Below are 19,331 nucleotides of genomic sequence, written 5' to 3' on the forward strand. Positions count from 1 at the left end.
ATTTTCCCCCACCCAAGAAAAGTATTAGTCAATCTTTAGGGATCTAGACAGGAAAGTATACACATGTATAGTCTTTCTGCAGGTATGGAGAGATATAGAAGTTATTTATTCTAGGGGCAGTCTCTCTAGATCAGTGTTGGGCAGAAGGTAGATCTACTGATCAAACTCTGGGTGATTTGCAGTAGACTGGCAAGAATTTCCAACGATAAATTATTCTATAATAGCACATTTGACTGCTTAAATGAAAACAGCTTGGATAATCAGGAGTGGATTTTGTGTGTTCTGATACTCCAAACAAATCCCTGTGCTCAGCAGCTGCTCGGAGTCACCATGTAAATGTAAGTTTTTTGTATCTGGCTCCAGTTGGTGGATCTCAGGGTTCTCATAACACAAGTAGATTCTGAAATCTGCTCCCATTTGTGTGTGTGTGTGTGAGCCTAGAAGGGCTGCACCCAGAAGGTGAAGCTGAAAGTTCGTGTGTGTGTGCGTGCATGTGCACCTGTTTTGAACCCTAACCAGTATCTGCTAAAACAAGCATATTTATATAGATGTTAGATACAGACAGGATGAGATGTTGAGATCCCTTCCCCTTACAATGATTTTTTTCTCATGTAAATTAATTAAAATGCAAATTATTTTTCTGCAATTTGTATAGAATCTAGTCAAGGCACCTTTTGTTATGCCCTCCTCTCTCTAAACCTCCAACATTTTTCTTCTATTTCTTTTTTAAAAAACCTTTCAAACAGAAAACTGGCTAAAAGTTGCATTTTAATATTGTCTTATAGATGCAAGCAAAGCAAGCTGAGGTTGAAGTCATAGCAACTAGAAATTGCATCATATTTTTTCTTAGTAGATCAGGTGTTCTTTTTCGTTAGGTAGACTCAAAGTCTGAGATCCTACTTGGGTGTAAACTCAGTAGGACTTCCTTCTAAGCATGTATGCATTAGTATGTAAATCTACAGAATTGCTAGACAGATCTTCAATGAGTTCAGTGGAAATCCTGGTCCAGCAATCTAGTCCTAAATCTATTTCTGCAAAGAGAGCCCTTGCTGTGTTCCAAAGTGCATATGAAGCTTTGTGGAGGGGAGCTGCCCTCATTTTATTGGAAGTAATAAGGAATTTCTGTAAAGAAATGCTAGATTGAAGCAATTACTATAAAGTCACCTATATCATGCTAATATACTTAGAACCAAGAATAGTATGCATGACATATATGTATGGAAAGGTCTGTTTTTAGCAGCTGTACAAGATGAGAAGTATTTTGCTGGCCTGTAGGTGGAGCTCTGACTTCAGCAAGGTTGATCTGCTCTCTTCTGCTATGCTTCCTTATTTGAGGAAATCGGCACAACTTTAGTTTGAGGATATGTAAACATTGCTATCTCTTACACATAGAAATTGATTGGTCAAGGGGAATGACCAATTGGCTTGCTGCTGAAAAACATGATCTTTTAATGCAAGAAATCCTGTTAGTTTTCATTTCATATAATGCTGGATTTAGTGCAGTGGTTCCCAACCTTTATGAGTATGGGGACACCCTTTGTAAGCTCAAAAATTTTTGTGACTCCACGCCCCAATTGTAATTTTAGTCTCTGTTAATTGAAAAAATGCTGCATGGCAAAATCATATTTCCAAATATCCCTTTCTATATAAAGCTCCCTGCAGACAGGGAGGTGTTGCTTTTTTTCTTAATGCAAAGGTCAAATCAAATTGGGATCCCCCTCCCCACACAGTCTGAAGATGTATAGACCTGTCTCCCACACCAGTGGGTTACAGTGCTTGACTAAGAGCCAGATTCAAGTCCCCACCCAGCCGTGAAGCCCACTGGGTGACCTTGGGCCAGACACGGTCTCTCAGCCTGACCTATCTCACAGGGTTGGTGTAAGGATAAAATGGAAAGGGGGGGGGACTATGTGCACCACCATGAGCAACTTGGAGGAAAGGTGAGATATAAATACAATAATAATTAAATAATTTCAGCTGCAGTTTGTGGACCCCAGTCTCAGCCAACCTGCTGAGCATTTTAAAAAATCATCACCATGTTCATGATCATCAAGAAGCAACAATGGTAGTGGTGGGGGAGGTTAGATTGTGAAGACAAAAGGGTGGATAAGTTGAGGAGGGGAGTTAGTGCTTTGAGGCCTTGGGATGATCATCAGAACTGATGACTTGGTTAGCATGCACTTGGGGAATTAGAGTGGAGCAGAAGACAGATCAGAGCGCACTCACACACCTGCCCCTCCTGCAAGCATCTGCAGGCATGCATGCATTTGGGCACGTGGGAGGGGGAAGCCCTCAACTGCTGCAGCACCTTGGAGAGAGAGGTTGGGGGGTGGAGGAATGTAGGTGGAAGAAAGGAGGGACACTGACACACTCACTTAGCCTCAGAGATGGGGGGTAAGCAAGTCACGAGTTTCCTCACTGTTCCTTGGCTCCATCAGAGCTGAAGGCAAGATGTGGGCAGCCTCGCAAATAATAATTTTTAAAAGAAGGTAGCAACGAAGCAGGAGTCAAGGCAGGCAGGCAGGGTGGCTGCCAGGAAGGAAGGGGGAAAGCAGCCTTTCCTTGCAGCCTTGCTTCTTTTTGCTTCATGAAAAGCCCTCTCCTCTCATTCTGAGAAAGGGCATCATCAGCAGTGGCAGTATATGTGGTATAGGCAGATGCCTGCCCTCGGTGTGCCTGAAAGATGCTCTGGTGCTTCAGCAAACTCCTCCCCTCTTGTTTGGAGCAAGTGGGAGGTGTCATCTGCAGCAGCAATGGAGAGCAGACAGCATCCAGGGAGTGAAGACTTATTAAAAAAAAATTTAATAAGTAATTCATTTCTTTACTGGTCATGACCCCCAGGTTGGGAACCACTGAATAAAGGCACAATTTTCCCCAACCCTCATTAGTTCAAGGCCATGTGGCAAAGGGCCTAAGATAACCTCCTGTTAGACTAGTGCCAATATATTTGAAACTTTGTCAAACAGTTGGACAGAGTTTCATTTTTATTTACTACAGTTATATCCCACCTATCTTCCAACAAGCTCAAGGAAGCATACATGCTTATCCCCCACGTCCTTTATCCTCAGAACAGGCCTGGGATGTGACTTAGATTGAGACTGACTGGTCCACCCAGTGAGATTCATGGCTCAGTGTGGATCTGGACCCAAGTCTCTCAGGTTCTAGTCTAACACTCAGACAACTATACTGTTGCGTGCCTCCCCCAATCTCCGAGCGGTGAGATTTCAGGGGGGTCCCTGCGCCCATCCAGGGTTTGGTTTCCTTTGGGAAGAAGATCAGCGTAGACTGCGGTGTCTTTATGAAATATGGTTTATTTATGTACACACATTCCAACCTGAGCTTAGGATGGAGGGGTTCAAGGCATCAGCAGTCTAATATCCAGCTTTTCCATCTAGGTGCAGGGGCATCCTATCGCCACAATGCAGGGAGCCAGCCTCTGTGCATGCCTGCCGCCCTAGTTCTCTAGAACACACACTGCCAACTCCAAACACACTTCTCCCTGCCCAGGAGTGGGGGGGGAGACTCTCCTCCAGTAGAGTTTAAAATGACAAAAGGATCTTCCCAGCCCCTTTCACCAGTTGCCGGGGCAATTAACAGGCCCATTAACTACCTGGCCACTCTATTTGATTAACAAAGGAGATTCATCTGGCTAGCAGAGCCAGCCTCCCAGGCATAGGATTCCAAATCAGAGGCTGGAAAGGTGACCCACAGAAATAAGCCAGAGCTTGGAAAAGTTACTTTTTTGAACTACAACTCCCATCAGCCCCAGCCAGTATGTGCTGGCTGGGGCTGATGGGAGTTGTAGTTCAAAAAAGTAACTTTTCCAAGCTCTGAAATCCATTCCAGCCCCCCCCCCCTGCTCATAACACTACACCCTTCTCTGAAAGAGGTCTGTCCCAGACCTGCAAAAACAACAACAGAATAACAACTTTTCCTACAAAGAAATAACAGATACCGGTTAGCAAGACATTGCAATATACGTCATTAAAAGCATAGTCATATTACAGTCTCATTTCCATACAAGTACAAAAACAGTCCATTCCCTTACAGCACCTTTTTCCATTAATTACTCTCTCTTTGGGCTTCCTCTTCTTTCTTGGAGCTCCCAGTCACAGTTCTACATCCAACAGCTTACCCAGTCCTCATAACTGGGCAGTTGCCTGAGTTCCTGACATGTTTAAGCATGCCCTCAACCACATGTACATTTACTCCTTGCTCTCCCAAACAGTTGTACATACACCCACAATCCAAGTCACAGAATAACAAATCCTAAACATTAAAATCTTATTACACACAAAAAAAACCTATCAGCATGATTCCTAAAAAAACCCATTAAACAGCTCATATCCCCACCAGCATGCAGTAAGGCACAAATCAACAGCATTACACAGTCCCATAAGCACAACCCCCACCCCGAAGCCATGCGGTTGCCAACATGGCCCTTTGTCTTGGGGCTTCATGGCGTTCCCAGACCAAGCTGATCCCTGCTGCTGCCTGCAGGGGGTTGGGACTCCTTTCCAGGAACAGATTTGTTTCCTCCCCAGCACATGGCAGGCTGTAGCCATGTTCTTGCCACTCTCTGCTCTGGGAAAAGTCTTCAAGCCAGTCCACTTGGTCTCCTGCCCCAAACGCCAAATCAGAGTTCTGCCACAAGTCTTTATCCGGGGGGATCTTCTTAAAGATTAGCTGGCCTAGTCCACCCAGGCTGGCAGAAAGAAATCTGTGTCCTCCCTCACAATCTCCAGTATGAAACATGGGCCCAAACAGAGGCAGGAAACCCTTCCAGTGTCTCTTACCCTCCAAACTCACTGGGTACTGGGTGCCTCTCACTGCTGGAATTCGCCCAAGGACTGCACCCATCATAGGAGCTGCATCCCACCCCACAAGACCATTATGGGGCACCCAAGGGACAAAGTCACTTGGGGATTTTATCTCACCCATCTCTCCAGGCGCTGGGAGCTTCTCTTGGACTTGAACTCCCTTCTCAGGTTTCTCCTGCTGCACCTTTTCTTTCACAGCCATTTCTCCAGGCGCTGGCAGCTCCTCTCCAGCCTCTAGTTCACCTTTGTCTGAAGCTTTTTCTTCCTCCTGCACTTTCTCTTCCACAGATGGCACACAGGGAGCAGAGAAATCTATCAGCAGCATCTCTTCTCCAGCCTCTGTTTTACTTTCTTCGAAGGCATCTTCCTCTTCTTTTTCCAGCCTGTCCTCCTTCAAATCTTGGGGCTTCACTTCCAGCTCTCTGCTGTTTCCCCCCCTGGCAGGCTCCTGGACAATCAAAACTTCTTCCTCCACTACTGACTGCAACTCCTTACAGTCCACTCCCTCTAGCTGCCCATCCACTTTCTGGATCTCTTTAGCCACCTCCATCTGGGTGCTCTGCAGCTGGACTTCTGGGTCACCCTCGACCCCTTGTAGTGGCTGATCAGGCAGGGCTCTCACCTCCTCACATGGGGTCTCCTTTTTCTCTCCAAAGATGCTTTCATATATCTCTCCCATTCGTTTCCAATGCTCCTGCCGCTCCTGTTGCCTTTGCTGCTGGTCCTCCTGGCGTTCTTTCTGCCTTTGCTGCTGGTCCAGCTGGAACATCAATTTCATCTGTTCCAGGAGAAATGCTGTTCTCCCCTCCATCTTGACTCAGGCACACCTTGCTCCCAAGGCTTCTTCTAGGAAACTCAATCCCACTGCTAACACCAGTGTTGCGCGCCTCCCCCAATCTCCGAGCGGTGAGATTTCAGGGGGGTCCCTGCGCCCATCCAGGGTTTGGTTTCCTTTGGGAAGAAGATCAGCGGAGACTGCGGTGTCTTTATGAAATACGGTTTATTTATGTACACACATTCCAACCTGAGCTTAGGATGGAGGGGTTCAAGGCATCAGCAGTCTAATATACAGCTTTTCCATCTAGGTTAGGTGCAGGGGCATCCTATCGCCACGATGCAGGGAGCCAGCCTCTGCGCATGCCTGCCGCCCTAGTTCTCTAGAACACACACTGCCAACTCCAAACACACTTCTCCCTGCCCAGGAGTGGGGGGGAGACTCTCCTCCAGTAGAGTTTAAAATGACAAAAGGATCTTCCCAGCCCCTTTCACCCGTTGCCGGGGCAATTAACAGGCCCATTAACTACCTGGCCACTCTATTTGATTAACAAAAGAGATTCATCTGGCTAGCAGAGCCAGCCTCCCAGGCATAGGGTTCCAAATCAGAGGCTGGAAAGGTGACCCACAGAAATCATCCATTCCAGCCCCTCCCCCCCATGCTCATAACAATACTATACTGATTTCTTGGTTCACGTTAATTAAAAAGTAATGAATTAGGGTTTTTTTATCATTAGGAAACACTTTCCCATCAAATGTATGGTGCATACATGATGCTTATCTGTACTTAAGAACATAAGAACAAAAGAAGAGCCTGCTGGATCAGGCCAGTGGCCCATCTAGTCCAGCATCCTGTTCTCACAGTGGCCAACCAGGTGCCTGGGGGAAGCCCGCAAGCAGGACCCGAGTGCAAGAACACTCTCCCCTCCTGAGGCTTCTGGCAACTGGTTTTCAGAAGCATGTTGCCTCTGACTAGGGTGGCAGAGCACAGCCATCACGGCTAGTAGCCATTGATAGCCCTGTCCTCCATGAATTTGTCTAATCTTCTTTTAAAGCCATCCAAGCTGGTGGCCATTACTGCATCTTGTGGGAGCAAATTCCATAGTTTAACTATGCGCTGAGTAAAGAAGTACTTCCTTTGTCTGTCCTGAATCTTCCAACATTCAGCTTCTTTGAATGTCCACGAGTTCTAGTATTATGAGAGAGGGAGAACTTTTCTCTATCCACTTTCTCAATGCCATGCATAATTTTATACACTTCTATCATGTCTCCTCTGTCCCGCCTTTTCTCTAAACTAAAAAGCCCCAAATGCTGCAACCTTTCCTCGTAAGGGAGTCGCTCCATCCCCTTGATCATTCTGGTTGCCCTCTTCTGAACCTTTTCCAACTCTATTATATCCTTTTTGAGATGAGGCGACCAGAACTGTACACAGTATTCCAAATGCAGCCGCACCATAGATTTATACAACGGCATTATGATATCGGCTGTTTCATTTTCAATACCTTTCCTAATTATCGCTAGCATGGAATTTGCCTTTTTCACAGCTGCCGCACACTGGGTCGACATTTTCATCGTGCTGTCCACCACAACCCCGAGGTCTCTCTCCTGGTCGGTCACCGCCAGTTCAGACCCCATGAGCGTATATGTGAAATTCAGATTTTTTGCTCCAATATGCATAATTTTACACTTATTTATATTGAATTGCATTTGCCATTTTTTCACCCATTCACTCAGTTTGGAGAGGTCTTTTTGAGCTCTTCGCAATCCCTTTTTGTTTTAACAACCCTGAACAATTTAGTATTGTCAGCAAACTTGGCCACTTCTTGGTGAATACTTCACTATCCTTGTTGCAGATAAATGGCCTACCTACATACTACAGGCAGCAGAGGTTTGCGGCATACATGAGTAGGAATTGGGTAGCAACAGGACATAAGAAGAGCCTGCTGGATCAGGCCAGAGGCCCATCTAGTCCAGCATCCTGTTTTCACAGTGGCTAACCAGATGCCAATGGGAAGCTAGCAAGCAGGACCTGAACACAATAGCACCACCACCACCCCACCTTCCTGGCTATAATAGAGAGTCTTGTCTGTATCTTCAGCTCTATGCTTCTGCCTGCTTTCCCAGTGCAGTGACTAAAAGCAAAACCAGTCCAAGGCAGGATCTCACTGCTGTTGGGGGGGAGGGGGAACAGCGAGAGTGGGATAACTGACCTACATCACCAGGTTGTTGTGAGGATAAATTGAGTGAGGGGAAGAATTGTGTATGCTCCGCATACCATGGACTGCGAAAAAGACAAATAATAGGATGTTAGAACAAATTAAATCAGAACTGCCACTAGAAGCTAAAATGATGAAACTGAGGTTATCCTACTTTGGACACATAATGAGAAGACATGATTCACTAGAAAAGACAATAATGCTGGGAAAAACAGAAGGGAGTAGAAAAAGAGGAAGGCCAAACAAGAGATGGACTGATTCCATAAAGGAAGCCACAGACCTGAACTTACAGGATCTGAACAGGGTGGTTCAGGACAGATGCTCTTGAAGGTCGCTGATTCATAGGGTTGCCATAAGTCGTAATCAACTTGAAGGCACATAACAACAGAGTAGAAATAAACAAAATGTTCTGCCTGCATGTCCTGCTTGTGAGATTTAGATAGGCATCTGGTTGGCCACTGTGAAAACAGGATGCTGGATTAGACAAGCCTTTGGTTTATTCCAGTAGAGGAGGGTGGGCAAGTAGGAGGGCAGAGCCACCCTAGTATACTTTATTCAGTTATAGCTCAAATAGCAAGCAGCACAATCCTGACAAAGATAAGCACCTTTAAGCCCGATTCTAAGGAACCACATACTTAACTCTCCCACCAAAATCAATGGGATTTAAACTTGCTTAATATTAGCTAAATTTTCTAAATCATGTGCCTCTCCCCCAGAAACAACTAAATAAACAGGATGCCAATGAGGTACAACACACTGAGTCTAGAATGCAGCAGTACCACTACCATACTGGTCTTTTTGGGAAAAATCTGCATCTGACCACATACTCATAAACAATTCTTTTGCACTTATCACTGAAATTATTTTATTACACGTTGATCTCCTCCTCCTCCCAAGGAGCAAGATGTCAACAGCTTTCTTTGGTTCAGAAAAAATGTTCCTTTGCTCAGATGTCTGGGTAGAGTGTATGGCCTGGGTGAAACAGTTTCTTTCCCATTAATTAGAAATGATCTCATTCTTTTATCTGTGTTATCTGGTACAAGTTATGCTTCAAGGCCACTATGGAGGCTCAGCTAATTGGACTGAATGTCTCTGTGGTGAGATTTCACATACATGAAAATGAAAGCCAGGTAGCCCTCTGATTGGCTAGCAGAGTTAGTTTGCTGTTATTAGCCCTCTTCCTAAAAGTACTTTTACTCCTAAGCCTCACATCTTAGATCTTGACACCTGTGGACACCCAGTGCTATGTGCTGGTTTCTGTTAAACCAGCTCTTATTGCTCTTTTGGGTTTGTATTTAGAGCTAGGAAGTTAGCTTTGTTATTTTTTGTCTTATAATTCCCTAAATGCATTTCTGTACTCTTAATAGTCTTTTATAATTATATTTATTACTGGTATACTGATTCTTCTTTTATGCTGCTATTTTTAAACAATTATATTTTGGAGTGTTTTCTTGGATGACAGTTTGGTACTTAAACCAGTTCCTTGCCAATTAGCTGAAGTGCTACTGTGAAACTTTTGAGGCTTGGGGCTCAAGGGACAGAGAGCCTGACTTAGCTCTTGATTTTATTGAATCTCAAGGACATCTGGAGTACAATTTGGAGAGTCTCCTGACCCAAGTTGGTTGAACTTATGGGTTGGTTTTTACCCTGGTAATTTTGCCGCTATTACACCAACAAGACTCTTGTCCCCAGGTTTTGGGGCTAGCAGTTCTTGAGACAAGGTAGTATACATGGTTATGCCCATTTTATTCTTAAAGTAAGGTAAGTTTTTAAAAACTTTTATTGCTTATTTCACAAATTACAAGAAATCAACCAACAAACAAACCCCTTCTGACCCTCCCACCCAAGAGCCATGGACTCTCCACTGACAAGAACAACAAATATACATTGGGATCATACAGGTAAGTACCAATAGAAATGAAAATCAAACGAGGGACCAGGTAAATATACTAAATAAATATTCTGGGAAAATTGTTTATGACAACCAAATAGTACTGGCTGTTTTTGAAAGATGATCATGTAAACCATGTTGAGATGTACAGTTTATAAATGACTACCACATGGCCATGAAATCTTCTGGCTTTGCTTTGTAGGAACCAGAGATGTAGCATGAACTTTTCCAGAATCGCAATTGTCCAGATGTTCCTGTACCAAGCACATGTGTCCAAATCATCCAGAAGTTTCCAATGTTGTAACACTGATATTCTTGCTGCTAATAATAATTTGGAAATAAGGCTTTTGGAGTTCAAGCTATTTGTTTTCACCCTTAAAGTAAAAACAATTCTGGACTCATATGAATATTTTCTTTAATAATTTTGTTAAATTTAGTATGGATTGTACTCCAAAATAGGTTAATCTTTGGGCACGTCCACCAAAGGTGGAAATATGTTCCTTTTTGGGTACAGCCCTTCCAACAAGATGGTGATATAGTTGAGAATATATGGGAAAGACGAACTGGTATAAGATACCATATGTGAAATATTTTCACCATGATTTCTTTAAAAGTACAGAGAGCTATCCAATCTGTTGGGTCAAATTGAAAGCCAGATCCTTTCCCCACTGATTCTTGAGACCTAAGAGACCTCCTGAGTGTATTTCTACTAATACTTTATATATCATAGAAACCAGACCTTTTCTACTCAAACCTTTATCCAGTATGATCCTTTCAAAGGATGTAGTGGGTCTTGTAGCATGTGATTTTACACGGGTTCCCACAAAATATGTTCCAATTGGTAAGTGTGCAACTATCCTAGCCCCCATATGGGAATGTCCAGTTTGAGTTGCTGGATAGATATTGACTGCCCTTGGGGATAGAAGTGTCTTAGGTGAAAATATCCACTCTCTTCCCAACTGGCAATGTACCTTTTTAAAGATTCGTCTCCGAAGCTTGGCTATGCCTGAAGAGGAGTTAGTGGAGAAATATGGGAGATAGTTTGGATTGCCAATTGCTCCATATTGTAAAGGTAGCTTTTGTGAAGAGGTTTGTAATGCTTTTTAAAAAAGGGTTGCAGATGGGTAAAAATGGAGTTAACCATGATTTGCTGGGGGTTAACATTTGTTCTAAATTTATCCAAGCCTTTTTTGCCCTCATTATTATAAACCCCATTTGGCAAAGATGGAACACTGTATAGTATAAGTTAGGAAGTCTCCAACCTCCATAACTCAAATGGTTATACAAAGAAGACATAGCCAGTCTTGGTCTCTTTGTTTTGAAAAATAAATGTATTTAAGGTGGTATTAAGGTAACGTATGTTTATTTATTTATTTATTTCATTCCATTTCTATACCGCCCCTAGCCTATGGCTCTCTGGGCGGTTCACAGCAAGGAATAAAATACAATACAGTATATGTTGAGAGAGACTGGTCCAGGGTAACCCAGCAAGGTTCACAACTAAGCAGGAACCTGGGTCTTAGTCTAAGTTACTTACACTATTGCACCACACTGGCTCTAATAGTAGAGGGAACCTGTGCTTCCCAAACAAGCAAGACTTGAAGGCTACAATCCTAGGCACAGTTCCTGGGCAGTCTTATTGAACTTGAAAGGCCTTATAGGGTGTGTGTACACATTAGCAGCTTAAAATGCAGTTAGGTCATTCTTTTCCTAAATTTGGATTGAAGCCTTTTTGGGGAAAATGCATTAAAATGCAGCATTTTCTAAGAAGCAACAGGATAGATACAGCAGTGGGAGTGCACTGGTTGCAGAACCAACAGGAGTATGTTCACAGCCACAGTTACGAGCCTGAAAAAGTAGCAGATGTTAGCACTATTATTCCTATTAAAAGTTCAGGGTGGATGTCAATCATTATATGGACAAAATACCACAACACACAATAAAGCAGCTTCTCTATGCTTGGGAGAAGTCTGAGACTGGCAAAAGTAAAAATAAATCTGGAAACCACAAACCAAAATGAGCCATGCCCCCCCCCCCATGAAACCAGGAACAATTAGAACTGCACATGCATGCACTCGTAGAGGGGGAGAGGAGAGGGGGCCAGGAGCAGAGATCAAACACAGGTGTGTGAGGGCTGCTCAGCCAGGTTATCTGCTCACAACACAAGCCACATTCTAACTCTTGAGGGGAGGGAAACGGACCATGAAATGGGGCGCGGGGACAAGCACAGAGGAAACTGAGGAGCTGAACGTTTTTGTGGACCATAAAAACATTCTTATTTAAAGGAAAAGCTAAAGGGGCAACCCATGGCAGCACAGTGAGGACCAACAATGCTCAGTTGCCACAGAATGTTGAGTGTTAGCTGGAAAAGAGAAAATGAAAGGGGTGGATAGAATGGACAGGAGTAGCCAAGGTGGTGCCCTCCAAATGTTGGACTACAATTCCCATCATTCCCAACCAGTATGACCAAAGGTCAGGAATGATGGAAGTTGGTCCAACAACATCTGGAGGGTACCACCTTGGCTACTCCTGGAACGGAGTATTCCAGGCACAGGATGTGGCTGGGTTGCAAGCATCCTGGACAGTAGCATTCTACACTGCTGCAACATTATGTGACTAGTTCCACTTGCCCTTTTTACAGTCTACGCTGCTTTCCAGTTCCAAGCTCTTCTTTAAAGCTTCCCTTTCTTCCCTCCTCTTCACTGTCTTCTCAGTGCATGTGTAATCTCCCAACACAAAAACATGTTCACGTTCCCCCATCGTCTTCATGTCACCTGTGTTGCTGTTTCCAGTGCCTGAGATCTCCGTTATTCCACTACTTCAGACAAGTGGTTTATTACACACAACCACCATAGAGGTCCCTTTTCTCCCACTGAGCCCACTCTGTTCCTTTATCAAACTGTGTCCTGTCTAACTTGGGTTCCAAGCCTTGTGGCAACAGACTGTCTCTTGGGGGCTTTGCACAGCAGCTACTATACTGCTGGCAACAAATAAAAGTTAGATTTTAAAACACCCAGCAGCTCTTCCTAAACTTGGCTGCAATTAATGCATTAGCAAAACATACCAGACACCACTGGAGATCTGTAAAGTCTTGCGTCATGGGACATCTTACCCGGGTTTTGGAATAAATGGCACTTATTTAAAGGCCAAGTTCTAAATTATGGTTCATGCATGGAAACATTTTCATTAAGAGCCACAACACCACTTGCTGTGTTTTATCTAGTTTTTGTTACTGCCTTACACCAGGTTAGATCTTTCCCATCATTTGCTACCTGACCTTAATTTGTTACTTACAGAAGCCACTTTGGCCGCAGTCCTACAAGCAGCATTCAGGCAGCTGAGGACCTATATCATGTGTGGGGAAACTTTGGCCCTCCAGATGTTGCTGAACTACAATTCCCATAATCTCTGGCCATGCTTACTGGGACTGATGGGAGCTAGGAGTTTAGCAACATTTGGAAGGTCTCAGGAACTCCAGGGCTATAAAGAGAGGCATGAAGTGCCACTCGCCAAGTGCGATAGGCCTTGGGTCACCAGAGGACAAACCTCCCCCTTAAGTATACCCAGGGAAAACTCCATTGACATGGATGCTTTGTCGGGGTGCCCCATTAGCAGTGGGGCTAAAGTGGACCATTATGGGAGGTGGCTGAGGATTGATGGCCTCCTAAGCCCCCCCTTCTCCCTACATCAAAGGGCCAAGGATTGCTTTTCCAAAAGATTGGTGGGAGTATTATGAATGGAGTGGTGGCATGCCCACATTCCCATTGTCTTTGGATAGATTAGAATTCAACCAATTATGTACTAAGGAAGATTTGGGAACAATTGAATAGAATGAAATTAACTGCAGTGTCTAAATAACAAGAAAAATATAGGGAGGTTATAAGGAATTGGAATGTGGTGACCCAATATATAAAACTAGAATTAGAAGTTTTATGGAGTGGAATACATTTATATTTTTAGAATACAAAAGAAAGAAAATTGTCCTCCTCGTTCTGGTGGTCAAAACTTAATAATTTATAAGTTTAATATTTTATAATAGTGGATTTGTGACTATGGAATATTTATTAATATGAGGCTAAATTTGTAAAACTGCATATAGAAATATTAACTCCCCCCCTTTTAACTAAGTTTTCCAATATGTAACTTCATTGTGTAATTTATATTTAATTATCAATAAAGTTTGTTTTTTAAAATAGAATTCAACCAGTTACTATTTTGTGTTTTCAGCTGAAAGGCAGTAGAAGAGTTTGAAACTGCATCATGAGCACATAATTTATGAATATCTAGTTTCAAATAAATCTAAGACCACTCTTATTGACAGAAATCCTATCAGTGCATTCAGCTTTTCGCTTTTCCATCAGCCTTCAGCTTTAGCATCAGCAATAATACAGCCATTCATATACTGTAAATGCTTAGGATAAATTATCTGATTACCTTCATAACCCCTTGCAGTTCCACCCCTCCTTCTGTATCCCCTCATATGAGACCTGCATATCTACGCTGGCAGAATACATTGTAGTGTGGGAACTAGATGTTATGGCCAACAAAGAATCAGCATGGAAGACAGCAGCCTTGTTCACACATCAATTTCAAGTTTAAGCTATAGTTAAAACTAAAACTATGGTTTAAATATGAATATGCAGCATGCCAATGCATGCTGCTGAAATCATAGGTGCTTCACTCCTCCTTCCCCAATTCCCGACACTATTGCACTGCCAGGAGGTAAGGCATGACCTTCCTGAGTGTTATATCCAAATCCAGGCTCATGGATAGTTTCTCCTGAATGTTTGCTCTAGAGTTACAGCTCATGGCTTGTTTGAGGAGGAAAAATCCAGAAGCCCTGGTTCCTATATAATACTAAGTCAGACAGTGCCTTAGCTCCTGGCAACAGCAGGAGTGGGAGAAGAATGATGCACCTGTGATTTCATCAGCATACATGAGCATGCTGCGCATTCACCTCTAAACTATAGTTTTATTTAACTATAGTTTAAAGTGAAGTGCAAACATGGCCAGCATTTTAGGATTTAGTTCTCCTCCATAATGTCTAATGAAAATAATCTTATGATCTTGCAAAGCCATAATGCGTTCCAATGGATCAATTACTGTATGGGGAACGGGAGCAGAGAAATTCTCTGACTCAATCAGTGGTGAGTTTCACCTATATTGCCAGCAAGAACTAGACTTGGGAATACTATTTTCTGAGGCAGCCACATGTGTTCCATAATGTTAAATTCCAGATGGAAAACACAGCTTCTAAATATTAGTAAGATTGACCAACCACCATAGTCATGGCAACTTTTTTTTTTTTGCCCATGGCAACCTTGTGACCATGGTGACTTGACCATTTAATCTTGTTATATGTAGAAGCTGCAATTTTGCATGCCAAACTGAAAGTCTATTGAAGGTTAAAATCAAGCCAGATGTTGTTTTCTTGGCTTATACACAAGCAGAAAGTTATTCCTGTACTTCAACACATACATTTCAGACTCTTTGAAGATAACGGGAAGGAAAATGTCAACACCAGGAAATAAGTGATTGCTGGCCAGTAGACTACAGAATAAATGGTTCTTTACAACACACACATACTTTCTTTCTACATCAATCTCAAATAATTGCCCTTAGTTTCACTTTCAGTTATTACACTAATTAAAAAATTGCCCGTCCAAAAGAAAATGCAGCAGAAGAAAATCTACCTCTTTTATTCTTCAGCCATCCCAAGTGTTTCCAAATTTATTAATAAAGTGTTCATGGAGTAACTAACCTCAGAACTAGTTTACACTCTCAAATTCCTCTACATAGTTATGGGAGATAGTGCCCAGCAGCATGAAGATTAGTGTGTACTAGCCGCACAATGTAAGGTAGCAGCTATTTTCATGACTCTGGTTGCTGGAGGGAGGTGAGGGGACTGCAGCCATAGGAACATAGGAAGCTGGCTTGGTCCACCTCGCTCATTGTTGTTCACACTGACTGGCAGAGGCTTTCCTGGATTTCACACAGGACTCTCTCCCAGTCCTACCTGGAGATGCTGGAACGGAAGCTGGGACCTTCTGCATGGAAAGGAGATGCTCTGTCTTGAGCTACAGCCCTATCCCAAACATGCACTGTATATCATTCAAACAGAAAAAAACATCCTAACTTCCTCAACTCACTTTAATGACTGCAGACCTACTAGGGTTCACTTGTTCCAAAATGAGCATGTCTTTTTACCACCATGAATGTTAAGCAGCAAGAAAATTTCAAAAGACAGTTGCATCTGAGGAAGGGGACTCTGGGCTCATATCATAGCAACAGGCTTTCAGGTTCTACATTACTCTTTGGTGTAAATTGCATAAAGTGGTCTTGAATAAGTTATTCAAAAAGACAGAAGAATAATTATACGATGGCTAATGTTTTAGATATGAATCAGAGCTAGGAAAAAGATAAATGACCTGCTTAAAGCCACACACAAATGTTTCTAGTTTTAAATTTCAGACCTAAATTATCCTGAATGTCGGTATACATAGAAAGGTCTCTGTTTAAAACTATTGATAATAGTACAAACCAGGACATGAAACAAGGTCCAACAAAGCAGCAGTGTTTTATGAATATTTCCTAACTGGGTAATTATTCTGGGAAGCAAATAAAGGGATTATTTAATGTATGCTTGCCAAGGTAATGCACAATTGATTTCCTTGTTTTCTAGTTAAGACTCCTTCAGGGTTTTTGTTCTCTTGCGATTCTTAACAGCTCCTGAAAGTTACTATAAGTTACATTCCTTTTAGAATACATTCCTTCCAGTTAATCCAAAATGGTGCTACCAAAACACTATGTTCAGTCACACACTGCTCCCTCTTCATACTCCCCCCCCTCCTGCCCCTTCAGCCGCAAGAAAGGAGGTTGGGAGGAGTTTGCTGATCCATAGTGAGGCAGCGTTACAGATCTTTTCCATTTCCTACACACCCTTGAGTCAACACAAGTGGTAAAATGGTGCCAGTTTATGGCAGGATCTTCCACTTTTACCCTCTGTCTCTTACTTATCAAATGGATGAATCTTACAATTGAATATGGCTTCCAAAGAAGGATGGAAGGTGGGGGATGGAAGCAGGGGAGAAGGGAGAGCAGGTTTGATCATTGGAATGTTTTTTGAGTTCAGTGGGATTTACTCCTGTGGAATCATGCTTAGGATAGGTGAAACTGACCTGGGTGAGGGGCAGGAAGGGTAGAAGTAGGGGAGGAAGGGTAGGAGTAGAGAGGGAGGCGAGAGGGGGGAGGGGAGGAGACAGGTTACGTGGGCACTGAGCAGAGGGAAAGTCTTTTGCTTTCCAAAAGGAAAATATTATGAATAGTATCATTATTTTTCAGGGTTTCCCCCACCTTTTTATTCTACAGCAGACACATTTAGTCTCCCACCCAAATTTAAACCAAAAGTTGTCCCTGGCCACATCCACACTAGACATTTATTCCAGTTTAAACAGACATGGCTTGTCCCAAAGAATCCTGGGAAGTCTAATTTGTGAAGGGTGTTGAGTTGCTAGAAGACGTCCCATTCCCTTCACACAGCTACAAGCCTCAGAAGTGGGCTTGACTGTTAAACCACTCTGCCCACTGTAGCTCTGTCAGGGGAACAGGACTCTCCTATCAGCTCTCAGCACCCTTCATTTTCCCCAGGATTCTTTGGGGGAAGCCATGACTATTTAAAGTGGAATAAATGTCTGGTGTGTGTGTGGCCCCGTTTAACCAAGCCAACCAGCTGTTAGTCTGGCTTTTAAAACACTGACAGTTGGTTCTTACTGAGCATGCCTGCGCTATTATAAACCCCAATGTTAATTTTCTTAAATTAATTAAAAATCAGCCATGCATATTTTTAAACTGTTAAACTGCAGAAGATGAAGGTCAGAGTGTAGGGCAAGGTCAATAATAAGATTACAGGTACTCTGTGAACATGGTTGATTTTTAATTAATTTCAACACTGACCACCTATGAGACCACTGGCAGAAAAAAGTCCAACAGTGGTCTGGATTTATTTGCTCATGTTTCAGACTTTAAAGTCTGGATTCTCTCTGACTGTTTTGTGTAGCGCCATGAAAGAGGGTTGTTAAGCAAGCATTTCTGAGTTCAGTACTATAAGTTTTGTAAGATTTTGTTTTGAAATGAGCTTATGGGAAGCAGCAGAATGGCATGGGAGTATTTTCAATTTAACATGGCGGAATGTAAAAAATCCATGCTGGCTATAGCATGGCTGTTCAATTTAGATACATACATATATACATAACTTCGGATAGTGTGAAGAATTATGCATAATTTTAAATACAATGAGGTAATTTATAGTATTTCAATACAAATTATATTTTGTATATAGTTCAGTCAAAAGAAACTTCAATTAGTAAAGTATTCAATTAGCAAAGTATTCAATAATAATATAATACTGTACAGTGAAATCCAGATATGTATCTAATAAGGGAAGCTTGAAAACACACATTTAATCTGCAATATGTACAATAAGTAATGCTTTCAAACCTAATAAGTAATGCAAATCCACACCCAAGGTATTAGGCGGGCTGCCTTATTATAATCCCATCCCCTATTTTATTACTTACCACTATACTCCTAGTAGCCCTAATCTAGTGTCAGTAATATTATAAGGTCCAGATGTAAATGGGCAGGAACAGTGCTAGTGCAAAGGTAATTAGAAGGGAAGAGCGTGTGTAAGAGAAGGGGAAGTTTGAACAGGATGCAATACCCTGCATACCAACACAGGCCAATTCAAGTTTGACCAGAATGTTTGAGGGGGGGGCTTTATTACTATACTACTATATAACTATATAGTTTTTGTTTTTCATTATCTGCTACATTCATTATTTTTTTGATTTTATAACTCGTAATTTAGTGTATTTTTGAATGTTAGCTGCCTTGACCACTGTATTTTAGTGGAAAGGCAGGATATAAATTATCTTAAATAAAATTATAGACTGTGCCCACTTTCACCATACTGAGCTATTTTTTTTGAGTTCACCTTGCTTGAATTATTTAATATGAACAAATTCAACTCATGCTAGAATGTGTTCCAAAGTGATCTGCAATTTTGTTTATAATTAGATTTAATGGCTGTCATAAAACTAACAAAGTAAAGTGTTCCAAAATAAGCAGCGCAATCCCCTATGTCTATTCAAAAGTAAGTCCCATTGAGTTTAATGGGGATTACTTCAAGAAAGTGGGTATTGGACGGTAGCCTAAGGCCAGGATTGAATGAGCCATTTTAAACTTGCCCAAGGCTTGGGCATACCAACAGAAATTGGACTTTTTGGGGGGGAAGGGGGGACACAGGATACACCATGCCATAACACAAACTGCTTTTGAAAGTCCCTTCAGTTCAAAAACAGTTTGTTCTGGGATTCTGCTATTGAAGTTCAAGCTGCCTCTGTGGGAACCTAGCTGCATGGTGCTTTGGGTCCCAGACAAGAGTAATTTTGCCTGGATTTCTAAAATATTTTCAAAACAAAACAATATGGTTTTGGTATACTATGTTCATCCCATCTTAAGAAACAAATACACAAAGTAGGCTTTAAGATAGAATTACAAACTCTTAGTTGTACTGAGTGTTGGTGATGAACTGCCTCACATCTCAGTAATTTTCAGCTACTAGTTGATGGA

Source organism: Rhineura floridana, chromosome 1, assembly GCF_030035675.1.
Source record: "Rhineura floridana isolate rRhiFlo1 chromosome 1, rRhiFlo1.hap2, whole genome shotgun sequence".
Lineage (NCBI taxonomy): Eukaryota > Metazoa > Chordata > Lepidosauria > Squamata > Rhineuridae > Rhineura > Rhineura floridana.